Raw genomic sequence first — 14226 nt, 5'->3', positions numbered from 1 at the left:
CTTGTAACTCGACCCTGATAACTTATGTTGTGACTCTATGGCTGTCTAATAAAGAAATTTATAAAAAAAAAAAAAAAAAAATCCCTAATGAATAGAAATATGTTCCATTACTTGGCAATTGCATGCAGCTTAGCTATAGAGCAGCCCTGTACAACCTCCTTAGGTGTTGTGAAATGACAAAACCCCATCATGCTATGCCAAATAACCAATGGCTGACAGGGAATGCTGGGACTTGTAGTTTCACCACACCTAACTATCCAGGCCTGCTATATAAGGATATCATACTGATCATACTGTGAGATGACTTTGCTTGTACACCCAGGGCGGGATGTACTAGGAAAAATGCTACAAAACCCCCGTTTTTGTAATACTAATCGCATATGTTAGTACATATGCGATTAGCGGCGATGACCCGCGATCAGTGATAGTACATCCCGCCCCCAATGTTGGACTGGCCCACAGGGGTACAGGGGGAAATCCCTACTGTTTGAGGGCCCCACCCATTTGTCTAATGTAAGGTTACAAACAGTGCACTCAAATTAAACATTGTTACTCTATTAGAAGGTCACTTACATGATCTCTAATTGCTGTCCAAACCTCTGTGGGGGCTGGGCTCACCCCATATAACTGCATACCTCCCAACTGTCCCGATTTTCGCGGGACAGTCCCGTTTTTTTGGGACTGTCCCGCTGTCCCACCCACGGGCCGCAGTGTCCCACGGTGTGTGTGTGTGTGGGGGGGGGCAGTTGGGAGGCTCCTGCACTTGCTCCTCTGCGCACAGCATCTATTCAGTGGAGACAGGAGGAGAGGGGGCATGCCCGCAGCTCACAGAGCGCTGGGCATGCCCCCTCAGTGATGAAAATGGTGGCGTGGCTCACGATCGCAGGCCCTCCCGCAAAGCCATGCCCCCTTTTCCATAGGCCATATCCCCTTTTCGGACGGCCGCGCGCAGATGTCCCTCCTGCCACTGAACAAAAGTTGGGAAGTATGTAACTGGCCGCTCCTCTTAAGCATGGGCCCCTGCTACTGCATTCCCCTGGTGGGCCCTTCATGCCTCAGTCCGACACTGTGTACACCTACCCTTATTTTGAATTCTGATTTTTGTTTGTATTTGCTTCAGATGTTATCAGTTCAAACTATTAAAATTGCAGACATGAGTCACGTAAAACCAAATGAAAATATATGAAAAAAATAGGATTTTAATACCTACTGGTAAATCCTTTTCTCCTAGTCCGTAGAGGATGCTCGGGACTCCAAAAGGACCATGGGGTATAGACGGGATCCGCAGGAGACATGGGCACACTATAAGACTTTGAATGGGTGTGTACTGGCTCCTCCCTCTATGCCCCTCCTCCAGACCTCAGTTATAGTAACTGTGCCCAGGGAGACGGACATTTCGAGGAAAAGGATTTTTGTTACACTAAGGGTGAGATACATACCAGCTCACACCACAAACATACCGTACAATTGGATTAGCAGGAATACCAGACAACAGTATGAACGAAAAACAGCAACAAGCTGAACATAACCGATACACAACCTTTGTGTCACCGAAAACAGCAACTAACATTACAACTGCAAGTAACAGTCTGCACTGGGACGGGCGCCCAGCATCCTCTACGGACTAGGAGAAAAGGATTTACCAGTAGGTATTAAAATCCTATTTTCTCTTACGTCCTAGAGGATGCTGGGGACTCCAAAAGGACCATGGGGTCTATACCAAAGCTCCAGACCGGGCGGGAGAGTGCGGACGACTCTGTAGCACCGACTGGGCAAATATGAGGTCCTCATCAGCCAGGGTATCAAACTTGTAGAACTTAGCAAAAGCGTTTGAACCCGACCATGTAGCTGCTCGGCAAAGTTGAAGTGCCGAGACCCCTCGGGCAGCCGCCCAAGATGAGCCCACCTTCCTGGTAGAATGGGCCTTCACTGACTTTGGCAACGGCAATCCAGCCGTAGAATGAGCATGCTGAATCGTAGCACAAATCCAGCGTGCAATAGTCTGCTTGGAAGCAGGATTTCCAATCTTGTTGGAAGTATTGTTGTTGGATTATCTGCGCACTGAGATCCTAATGTGTGGACGAGCTGCTAACACTTGTAGGCGACCAGACTACTAATTGCAGAAATATTTAAATTGAAGTGTAGCGGTCAGTCCTGGCTAACAATTTTGCTTGTCTATGCTATATGTGAAACTAGTGTTGTCTGTAAGTACCCTTGGGTTAAATATAGCCACACCTATACGATATAGTGATAGCTATTGTATAGGTCTATGAGTTCACAGGTTAGTCGCAATAGATTTCCAAAAATGCCCACATGTAACTGGTTAATGTTATAAATGACAAGTTTTAATGGTTAACATAGGTACTAACTGTACCGCTATGTTTATTGTGATATGGGCAAAATAAAGTAAAAAATAAAATTAGTATAAAATAAAACAAAAATAGTACTAATATAAGGTTAGAAAAATAGAAAGGTGATCTACTGAAAGAGTTACTAGATAATAGTACTCTTTGTCTAAAATAAAACAAAACAAAACTTCAAGACAAAGAGTACTATTATCTAGTAACTCTTTCAGTATATCACCTTTCTATTTTTCTTGTCATTTATAACATTAACCAGTTACATGTGGGCATTTTTGGAAATCTATTGCGACTAACCTGTGAACTCATAGACCTATACAATAGCTATCACTATATCGTATAGGTGTGGCTATATTTAACCCAAGGGTACTTACAGACAACAACTAGTTTCACATATAGCATAGACAAGCAAAATTATTAGCCAGGACTGAGCGCTACACTTCAATTTAAACAATCTTGTTGGAAGCATACAGGACAAACAGAGCCTCCGTTTTTCTAACAAGAGCCGTTCTGGCGACATAAATTTTCAAAGCTCTTACGACATTGAGAGATTTTGGCAACAGCACGGTATCCGTAGCCACAGGTACCACAATAGGTTGATTTATGTGAAACGAAGAAACCACCTTCGGCAGACATTGTTGACGAGTCCTCAATTCCGCTCTATCCACATGGAAAACCAAATATGGGCTCTTGTGAGACAAAGCCGCCAATTCCGAAACCCGTCTGGCGGACGCCAAGGCCAAAAGCATGACCACTTTCCAAGTGAGAAATTTCAACTCAACCTTTCGCAAAGGTTCAAACCAGTGAGACATAAGAAATTGTAACACCACGTCAAGATTCCACGGTGCCACGGGTGGCACAAACGGAGGATGGATATGCAGCACTCCCTTCACGAAAGTCTGAACTTCAGGAAGGGCGGCCAATTCTTTTTGAAAGAAAATAGATAAAGCCGAAATCTGCACTTTGATGGAACCCAATTTCAGGCCTGCATCCACGCCTGCCTGCAAAAAATGGAGGTAACGACCCAGCTGAAACTCCTCCGTAGGAGCCTTCTTGGCTTCACACCATGACACATATTTTCTCCAAATATGGCGATAGTGCTTCACCATGACCTCCTTTCTAGCCTTAAGGAGAGTGGGGATGACTTCCCCGGGAATACCCTTTTAAGCTAGGATTTGGCGTTCAACCTCCACGCCGTCAAACGCAGCCGCGGTAAGTCTTGAAATACGCATGGCCCCTGCAGTAACAGGTCCTCTCTGAGAGGAAGCGGCCAAGGATCTTCTATGAGCAATTCCTGAAGATCCGGATACCAGGCCCTCCGTGGCCAATCTGGAACGACGAGTACTGCCTGAACCCTTGTTCATCTTACGATCCTCAACACTTTTGGAATGAGAGGAAGTGGAGGCAACACATACACCGACTGAAACACCCACGGAGTTACCAGGGCGTCCACTGCACTGGCTTGAGGTCCCTCCACCTGGAACAGTACCTCGGAAGCTTCTTGTTGAGGCGAGACGCCATCATGTCTATTTGAGGAATTCCCCAACACCCTGTCACTTCTGAAAATACCTCTTGATGAAGGGCCCACTCTCCTGGATGGAGATTGTGTCTGCTGAGGAAGTCTGCTTCCCAGTTGTCCACGCCCGGAAGGAAGACTGCTGACAGAGCGCTCATGTGGTTTTCTGCCCAGCGGAGAACTTTTGTGGCCATCGCCGCTCTGCTCTTCGTTCTGCCCTGGCGGTTTACGTATGCCACCTCTGTTACGTTGTCCGACTGAATCAGGACAGGTAGACCTCGGAGGAGGTGTTCCGCTTGCAGAAGGCAGTTGTAAATGGCTCTTAACTCCAGAACGATTATGTGGAGACAAGTTTCCTGGCTTGACCATTTTTCCTGGAAACTTCTTCCTTGAGTGACTGCTCCCCAGCCTCGGAGACTTGCCTCCGTGGTCAGCAGGACCCAGTCCTGGATCCCGAACCTGCATCCCTCTAGAAGGTGAGAACTTTGCAGCCACCACAGAAGAGAAATTCTGGTCCTGGAAGATAGATTATTTTACGGTGCATGTGCAGGTGAGACCCGGACCATTTGTCCAGCAGGTCCCACTGAAACACCCGGGCATGAAACCTGCCAAACGGAATGGCTTCGTAGGCCGAAACCATCTTCCCTAGCACTCGAGTGCATTAATGAATCGACACTCTTGCCGGTTTCAGAATCTCCTTGACCATGCACTGGATTTCCAGAGCTTTTTCCGCCGGAAGAAACACTCTCTGCAGTTCCGTGTCTAGGATCATGCCCAAGAAGGGCAGCCGAGTTGTCGGGCTCAACTGAGACTTTGGCAAATTTAGAATCCAACCATGATGTTGCAGAACAGTCAGGTAGAGTTCCACATTTCTTAGCAACTGCTCCTTCGATCTCGCCTATATCAGGAGATCGTCAAAGTACGGGATAATTGTGACACCCTGCTTGCGTAGGAGTACCATCATTTCCGCCATCACTTTGGTGAAGACCCTCGGGGCCGTGGAAAGCCCAAACGGCACAGCTGAAATTGGTAATGATAATCCTGCACCGCAAATCTCAGGAAAACCTGATGTGGAGGATATATCGGGACGTGTAAGTAGCCATCTTTTATGTCGACTGACACCATAAAATCCCCCCCCTTCTAGACTGGAGATCACTGCTCGAAGAGATTCCATCTTGAACTTGAAAATTTTAAATACAGATTGAGGGATTATAAATTCAGGATCGGTCTGACCGAGCCATACGGCTTTGGCACGACAAAGAGGCTCAAATAAAACCATTCTCCCCGTTGGGACGGGGGTACCGGGACAATGACACTCTGGAGACACAGATTTTGTATTGCAGCACTCACTACTTTCCTTTCTGGGATAGAAACTGGCAAGGCTGATTTGAAAAATAGGTGGGGGGGCACCTCCTAAAAACTCCAGTTTGAACCCTTGGGACACTATGTCTAACACCCAAGGATCTAGGCCAGAGTGAAACCAGACCTGACTGAAGAGTCGGAGACGCGCCCCCACCGACACAGACTCCCGTAGGGGAGCCCCAGCGTCATGCAGTGGACTTGGCAGAGGCTGTCGAGGACTTTTGGTCATGGGAGACCTTCCTCTGCCTTTTGACGCAAGGAAGGACGACCCTCTTCCTTTTTTGTATTTATTAGGCCGAAAGGACTGCATCTGATAATGGGGTGCCTTTTTTTCTGTTGTGCTGGAACATAAGGAAAAAAAGATGACTTACCCGCTGTAGCGGTAGACACCAGGTCAGCGAGGCCGTCACAAAACAAGACACTACCTTTATAAGGGAGAGCTTCCATAGCTTTCTTGGAGTCGGCATCAGCATTCTATTGATGAATCCACAGCGCTCTCCTGGCCGAGACTGCCATGGCATTGGCCCTTGATCCCAAGAAGCCAATATCCCTCGCCGATTCCTTTAGGTAAGCTGCAGCGTCCCTGATATAACCGAGAGTCAAAAGAATGTTATCCCTATCCAGGGTATGCATGTCAGATGCCAAATTATCAGCCCACTTAGCAATAGCACTACTCACCCAAGCTGACACCACAGCAGGTCTGAGGAGTGCATCCGTAGTGACATAAATGGCCTTTAATGTCGTTTCCTGCTTACGATCCGCAGGATCCTTGAGGGTAGCAGTGTCGGGAGACGGAAGCGCCACCTTCTTGGACAGCCGGGACAGAGCCTTGTCCACATTGGGAGATGACTCCTACTTTTCCCTGTCGTCAGAGGGGAAAGGATATGCCATAAAGCATTTGGGTAAATGAACGCTTTTGTGACCCTGAGGGGGCCTGTACCTGGGATAAGGCGTCCTCCATGGATTTTCTCACGTTTGTGACTGAGAATCAGATTTATCCAGCCTCTTAGACAATAACGCCACATTTGCATTCAATGTACTCAACATATTCACCCAATCAGCAGTCGGCGGTGCTGACAGAGTCACTCCCAAATCCTTCTCTGCGCCCCCAGTAACGTTCTCCGGGGAGGAGCACTCAGCCTCAGACATGTCGACACACCGTACCGACACACACACTCTCACACTGGCAATAGGGGACAGATCCACAGGGAAGCCTGTTAGAAAGAACACAGAGGGAGTATACCAGCTCACACCCCAGCGCCCATATACTACTGAAAAAATAATATATCATCACTGCGCTGTTTAAATAGCACCAATCTACTGTGCCCCCCCCCCCCCCCCCCCCTTTTGCTCCCTGTACTTGATAAGGAGAGTAGAGTTCCGGGTCAGCGTCTCTGCAGCGCCTGTGAAGAGAGAAAATGGTGCTGGTAAGCTGTGAGGGCTAAGCCCCGCCCCCTTCCGGCACGCTGTAGTCCCGCTCAATTTTAAATATTTATACTGGCGGGAGTCATATTTAGTGCCTAGGCACTTAAAATGTGCTCTTTGCCAGTGTTAAAAACCTCAGTAACTGCTGCCCAGGGCACCCCCCCCCCCAGCGCCCTGCGAGTGCCGTTGGTGTATGTGTGGGAGCATGGGGCGCAGCGCGACCACCACGCTGTACCTCCGTTACCGAAGTCTTCTGCCGTCACTGAAGTCTTCTGCCATCACTGAAGTCATCTTTCTTCTGAATACTCACCCGGCTTCTTTCTTCTGGCTTCTGTGAGGGGGGTGACGGCGCGGCTCCGGGAACAAGCAGCTAGGCGCACCAAGTGATCGAACCCTCTGGAGCTAATGGTGTCCAGTAGCCTAAGAAACAGAGCCTTTGAACTAGAAAGAAGTAGGTCTGACTTCTCTCCCCTCAGTCCCACGATGCAGGGAGCCTGTAGCCAAGCAGGTCTCCCTGAAAATAAAAAACCTAACAAAAGTATTTTTAGAGAAACTCAGGAGAGCTCCCCTAGTGTGTGTCCAGTCTCTCTAGGCACAGAATCTAACTGAGGTCTGGAGGAGGGGAATAGAGGGAGGAGCCAGTTCACACCCATTCAAAGTCTTATAGTGTGCCCATGTCTCCTGCGGATCCCGTCTATACCCCATGGTCCTTTTGGAGTCCCCAGCATCATCTAGGACGTAAGAGAAATATATATATATACATCTATATATAGATAGATAGAGATATATAGATATATATATATATATATATATATATATATATATATATACTTGCAAATGTCGGATCGGCACTCTCCTGAAGACGGGGTATATTGCTCAGGTGCCCTCTGGAGAAATTCATGCAGATAACAGGCTGTGTAGCAAACAGCGGCACTCAGAGACTGACACAACGAAAGTAAAGTGCTGGTGCTTTTAATTCATGGCTGGTGAATCCAACGTTTCGGGGCACGCAAGCCCCTTTTTCAAGGTGAGCCAAATACAAAGCAGTACTACAAGTCCCAGCAAGCCTCCCCCGCAAGCTGGTACTTGGAGAACCACAAGTACCAGCATGCGGTGGAAAACCGGGCCCGCTGGTACCTGTAGTACTACTACTAAAAAAAATACCCCCAAAAAACAGGATACACACACCGTGACAGTATAAGTTTATTACATACATGCACACCTCCAAACATACATACTTACCTATGTTCCCACGAGGCTCGGTCCTCTTCTCCATGTAGAATCCTAGGGGTACCTGTGAAAAAAATTATACTCACATAATCCAGTGTACCTTCTGCTCTTTGTATAATCCACGTACTTGGCAAAATAATAAAACTGAAACCCGACCACGCACTGAAAGGGGCCCCATGTTTACACATGGGACCCCTTTCCCCGACTGCCAGGACCCCCCCAGACTCCTGTCAAAGAGGGTCCCTTCAGCCAATCAGGGAGCGCCACGTCGTGGCACTCTCCTGATTGGCTGTGTGCTCCTGTAGTGTCTGTCAGGCAGCACACGGCACAGATACAATGTAGCGCCTATGCGCTCCATTGTAGCCAATGGTGGGAACTTTGCGGTCAGCGGTTGACCGAAAGTAACCTCACCGCTGACCGCAAAGTTCCCACGACGTGGTGCTCCCTGATTGGCTGAAGGGACCCTCTTTGACAGGAGTCAAGGGGGGTCCTGGCAGTCGGGGAAAGGGGTCCCATGTGTAAACATGGGGCCCCTTTCAGTGCGTGGTCGGGTTTCCGTTTTATTATTTTGCCAAGTACGTGCATTATACAAAGAGCAGAAGGTACACTGGATTATGTGAGTATCATTTTTTTCACAGGTACCCCTAGGATTCTACATGGAGAAGAGGACCGAGCCTTGTGGGAACATAGGTAAGTATGTATGTTTGGAGGTGTGCATGTATGTAATAAACTTATACTGTCACGGTGTGTGTGTCCTGTTTTTTTGGTGGTATTTTTTTAGTAGTAGCACTACAGGTACCAGCGGGCCCGGTTTTCCACCGCATGCTGGTACTTGTGGTTCTCCAAGTACCAGCTTGCAGGGGAGGCTTGCTGGGACTTGTAGTACTGCTACTAAAAACAATATTCACAATTTTTCACAAGGCTATCAGCCCCCCATCCGCCGCCCTTGGATGGGGGGGGGGGGGGGGGGGAACAGCCTCGGGCTTCACCCCTGGCCCTTGGGTGGCTGGAGGAGGGGGACCCCTTGATTGAAGGGGTCCCCACTCCTCCAGGGTACCCCGGCCAGGGGTGACTAGTTGGGGTTTTAATGGCACGGCCGCAGGGACCGATATCAAAGTGTCCCCAGGCTGTGGCATTATCTCCCCAGCTAGTGGAGCCCGGTGCTGGTTTCAAAAATATGGGGGACCCCTACGCTTTTTGTCCCCCGTATTTTTGGAACCAGGCGCAGAGCCCGGTGCTGGTTGATTAAATATGGGGGAACCCCTGTCATTTTTTTCCCCATATTTTTTCAACCAGGACCGGCTCAAAGAGCCCAAGGCTGGTTATGCTTAGGAGGGGGGACCCCACGCAATTTTTTTTTCAGATTTTACACTAAACAGACCCTTTCCCATAGATAACCATGCACAGATCTCACTGATCCGTGCATGGTTATCCAAACTCGACTGGAAAAAGCAGGTCTATTTTTTTGCAGCTTTTTTTAACGAATCGAAAAAAAAAACAGACCCGCACTTGAGCACTCAGAAACTAACACCCAAATACGAATGAATAGTGAATGCCCGTATTCTATGAAATAACAGCCGCGTTTGACCGATGGTCTATTCATTCGTATTTCGGAAGGTTGTCATTCAAACCATTACGAATAGACCAGACACTGCCGAGATTGGTGCTTAGTGAATTCCCGGATTGGGACTTAGAAAAAAAAAACACAAATCGGCCAAACTCGGATTTTTAGTAAATACTGGCCACGGTGTGGTCTTCTAGGCCTGCAAAGCCTTTTCTGTTCTGTATTTCTTAACTGACCTTGGAACAATTGGCAGTGGAATACTATATGTTCAGCCACATTTCAGTCCAAAATAAAGTTCCCAAATCATTATAGACACAGTGTTTTTTATGGTGGCTGCAAAGCTGTCAGATTTACCAAGCTCAGGAATGAGAAGATTGTGTTAGCCACTATTGTCTATGATCCACATTTCACACAAAATACCAGGAGAAGGTTCACAAAGAACACTTTCCAGCAATAGGCACTGCACATGCGTGGTCAGCGGACTGCGCATGCACAGTAGCCAAGTCAGGGGTCCAAATATTGTACTGAATTGAACGCTAATGCAATCACTTCACTACTAACACATTGCTGGACTGGGCTCCTTTCATTCGGGTGATACAGCCACACCACACTATACATGCCATCTCATCTGATCTTGAAAGCTAAGCAGTGTTGGGCCTGGTTAGTACTTGGATGGAAGACCACCTGGGAATACCAGGTGCTGTAGGTTTAGGACAATACACAGAACTAGCAGGGGATTTGTTTTTGGTAAGATCAACACAAAGGACACGCAGACATCCGCATAGATTAAAGGAGAGGAGATTTTGCACCCAGAGACAGAAAGGTTTATTCACAGTAAGGACAATGGGGATCATTCAGACCCGATCGCATGCTGCATTTTTCACAGCCGTGCGATCAGGACTGAAATGCGCATGCGTGTGACCCACAATGCGCAGGCACGTCGGCAGCGACGAATCTAACGAAGAAATCGATCGCACCAGCGTTCGCAAGAATATTGACAGGCAGAAGACACTGAAATTTAGATTTCAGTTTGACCACACCCCACCCAAATCTAACTCTCTCTCTGCACATGTTATATCTGCGCCCCCTGCAGTGCACATGGTTTTGCCCAACTGCTAACAAATTTGCTGCTGCGATCAACTCAGAATTAGGCCCATAGAGCCTTAGGGAGGAGTGTGCATATGGTACCACTGACCAACGGCCCCTGAATCTGGCCAGCAGGGTGCCTTTGCAGCCAGTAGTGAAGCTTTGGTGCTGCTTGGAGCATTTGGGCTCCTCTCCACACTTCTCCTGCCATTGTCTCAGTCTCCTCCCATGACATCACATTTGGGAGCAGTATTGGGGTGCTGGTGAGCACTGCAGGCACAATGTGCATAGCCTTTTCACTCTGCTTTAATGTTCACTATCTCTGAGCAGTCAGTCTTTAGGTCTCTCCTTATAGTTGTAATGGAACCCATCTGTGGGGCACTTCATTATGAAGGAAAAAGTTACACAAAACAGTGACCCATGTTAAATTGTCCCAATGTCCACTCACTCACTCACTCACTCACTCACTCACTCACACATGACTAGAGCTGTACAGAAAACTAAATTGATCAGTATTTGGGAGAAACAGTGACATTTAATTTATTGAAAAGGACAGTTAAGAAGTATGAGGTTGGAATTAAGTGTTATTAACACCATTGTCCCTTTTAAGCTTTTTATAGGGTTACAAGCACCTGCATGCACTTTAAAGCTCTAAAGGCATCTCATGATTGTGGACCTTTGAAAAATGATGTCCTGCAAGTAGCAAAACTCTATTCCTGCAGCATGTTCTTTGAGGGCATGGTGCTGGAGGAAAGATGGCAATTTGAAGATCGACAAACAGAAAAATATATACAGTATAGTATATTAATTATATTTATATAGCACCACTAATTGGTGCATAGAGTATAGGTTATTCATTTCTGTGCCTATCCCATTGGAGTTTACAATCTGAAGTCCCTAACACACAAGTGTGCACAGACGTTAGTTTAGTTAATCCAGTAAACCTGTCAGTATCTGTTTAGTGTGTAGGAGGATACAGGAGCACACCAGGAACGGAACTCGGGGTATGCGGTCAACATCCCGCTGGACGGGATCCCGGCGGTCGAAATCCCGACGCCGGAATCCCGACCACCACAATCCCGACATATTCTCCCTCCGTGGGTGTCCACGACACCCATAGAGGAAGAATATAATAGTGTGCCGAGCGTAGCGACGCACCGTGCCCGCAGCGTGGCGAGCGAAGCGAGGCCGCAACTGGCTGCTTCCGCTCGCCACCCCTGTCGGGATTGTGTGGTCGGGATTCCGGCGTCGGTATTTTGACCGCTGGGATCCCGTCCAGCGGGATTACGTACTGATCCCGAACTCATGGCCACAGTTCTGTGAGGCTACAATGCTAACTACTACGCCACCCATGCTAAATGATAAAACAGCCAGAAACAACAAATTTGGCACAATCACTGTTGTATCTAGAATGGGTGCAGTGTGTGCGCGGTGCACTTGGGCCCCTGGGTCCAGAGGGGCCCACACCGCACATCCTGCACCCATATTTTCAATACTTACCTCTCCGGAAGTCCCACAGCAGAGACAGGAACAATGAGCATTAGGTAGTACGCAGGACTCCGGGATATATTGCATTTATTGCATGCGGCGTAGGGAAAATGGACACTGCACCATTTCCTGGACACCTGTGCACCACCTAGTGCTCAGAGTCTCTGTCACTACCTGCTAGAGAGGAGGGTGCCCGATAGACTGCACAAGAGCACCCTCCTCTCAACACGCTCCTGGGCACAATGCTTTCAAAACTACATAAAGCATGCAATGATATAATATAGTACCTATTGTTCCTGATATAAATAGATGGTGCAAACAGCCAGAAGTAGGTGAAATGTAAAGTAGTCTCCCTGTCATAGATGGGTGGTATAGACTGCTGGCTTTTTTCTTTTATTTAACATAAGTAATTGTGGTGAAGTGAAGAAGGTGACAGTTAGCTCTAGCATTGGCGTGCGCACGGGGGTGCCTGGTGCGCACAGGCACCCCCCACATGCCATGTCTGCAGCACGCTGCTCATTCCTGTTCCTGCCACAGCGCCGGCATTACAATGAGTCACATTGACTCATGTTATGCCGCTGCGCGGCCCGCTACCTCTCCCCCAGTCTTCAGCAAGTACAGCAAGGTGGCTGCTGCAATGCTCGGGTCCCGGCCGGGAGGGGGAGGAGGAGCCACGATCTCAGCCCCTCCCCCCAGAGTCAATAATGATGCCTGTGTGGGACTAGCTGGCCGGAGGGGAGGGGAGGGGAGTGGCCGCTCTCAGCTCCTCCCCATATTCCATAATGCTGCCTCTGTGGGACTCCCCAGCTGGAGGGGGGAGGAGGGGTTGATCTCTCAGCTCCTCCCCTTTCATACTCCAAAACGTCCATTGGAGGGAAGCAAAGGCGCTGACCATCACGATGTGTAGCAGCACTTGATTGTCCAGGTAGGAGAAACACAATCCTAGATCTGTTCAAGTGCTGCTCAGCATCTCTGTCTCTCCATCGCCCCCCCCCCCCTCTCTCTCTCTCCCCACTTCAGTTCTCAGTGTCTCTTGACCCATCCTCTCTCTTTCTCCCTCTGCCCTCTCTCTCTTATGCATTATTTCTCCCTCGGCCCCTCTCTATCTCTCTCTTCACCACCACCCTCTCTCTCTATATCCCCCCCACCTCTATTTCCCACTTCCCTGTCTCTTTCTCTGCCCCCCTCTCCCCCTCTGTCTATACCCTCTCTCTCGGTCTCTCCCTCTACGCCCCTCTCTCTCCATCTCATGTCTCTCTCTGTTCCCCTGCACCACTCTTCCTTCCTCTTCACCCCTATCCCTCTCCCTCTCTCTCTGCTATTCCCTAATATAATTCCTCTTCTATGCCTCTCTCTGTGTCTCCCCCTCTCTGTCTCTCTCTCCATCTCTGCGTCTTTCTCTCTGCCCCCGTTTCTCCTTCTCCACTGCTCTCCCTCTCAAATCTCGTGTGTGTGTGTGTGTGTGTGTGTGTGTGTCTCTCTGACTCCCCCCCCTCTGCCTCTCTCTCCATCTCCACCCCTCTCTCTCTCCCTCTGTGTGTTTCTCTCTTCCCCTGCACCTTTCTTCCTTTTTCACCACTCTCTCTATCCTTCGCGCCATCTCCCCGTCTCTCGCTGTCTACCCCTTCTCTCTCTCTGTCTACCCCCACTCTCTCTGTCTACCCCCTCTCCCCCTCTCTGTCTCCGCTCCTCTCTCTCCCTCCATCTCCCAATAGGCGATTCTAGACATGCCCCTCCAATCGTGCACCCCCTAATAAAATGTGCTGCGCACGCCTATGACCTCTAGCCACCGAGCACTGTCCGGGGAAGGGAATTGGAGGCGATGAATGGAGAAGAGAGGGTAAAGTAACACTAGTCTGAACCAAAACGGAGAAACGCTGATTTCCCTAGAATATTGTTGTAGTTGGGCTTGCTACACAGAGTTGCAGTATAAAACTGGAAGAAAGCATAGAATGCTGGGCTGAAAGCAAACAGATCACAGGTGAGGATTGTTACCTTCAGCAGCCATTCAAACCCGTTTGTGTCAACTTGTGTGCATGATATCAGGCCAAAATCTCCAGGGTATGTAAACTTTTGATCAGGGTCATTTGGGTAGTTTCTGTTGTCATTATGATTTAAAAAGAGTAAACACAGTTGTTTGACAATAAATGGCTTCACCCAACCACTAACCATGAGTGAAAGAAAAGTTTGTGAGT

At 48.5% G+C, this 14226-nt stretch overlaps 1 pseudogene; it reads left to right on the top strand.

The window, feature by feature from the left end:
- The first annotated feature begins 10049 nt into the window (after nt 1-10049).
- Nucleotides 10050-10166, top strand: LOC135052061 (5S ribosomal RNA; annotated as a pseudogene).
- The last annotated feature ends 4060 nt before the right edge of the window (nt 10167-14226 follow it).

The sequence above is a fragment of the Pseudophryne corroboree genome, chromosome 2, assembly GCF_028390025.1.
Source record: "Pseudophryne corroboree isolate aPseCor3 chromosome 2, aPseCor3.hap2, whole genome shotgun sequence".
In the NCBI taxonomy this organism is placed as follows: domain Eukaryota; kingdom Metazoa; phylum Chordata; class Amphibia; order Anura; family Myobatrachidae; genus Pseudophryne; species Pseudophryne corroboree.
This window is presented reverse-complemented; position numbering and strand designations above follow the sequence as displayed.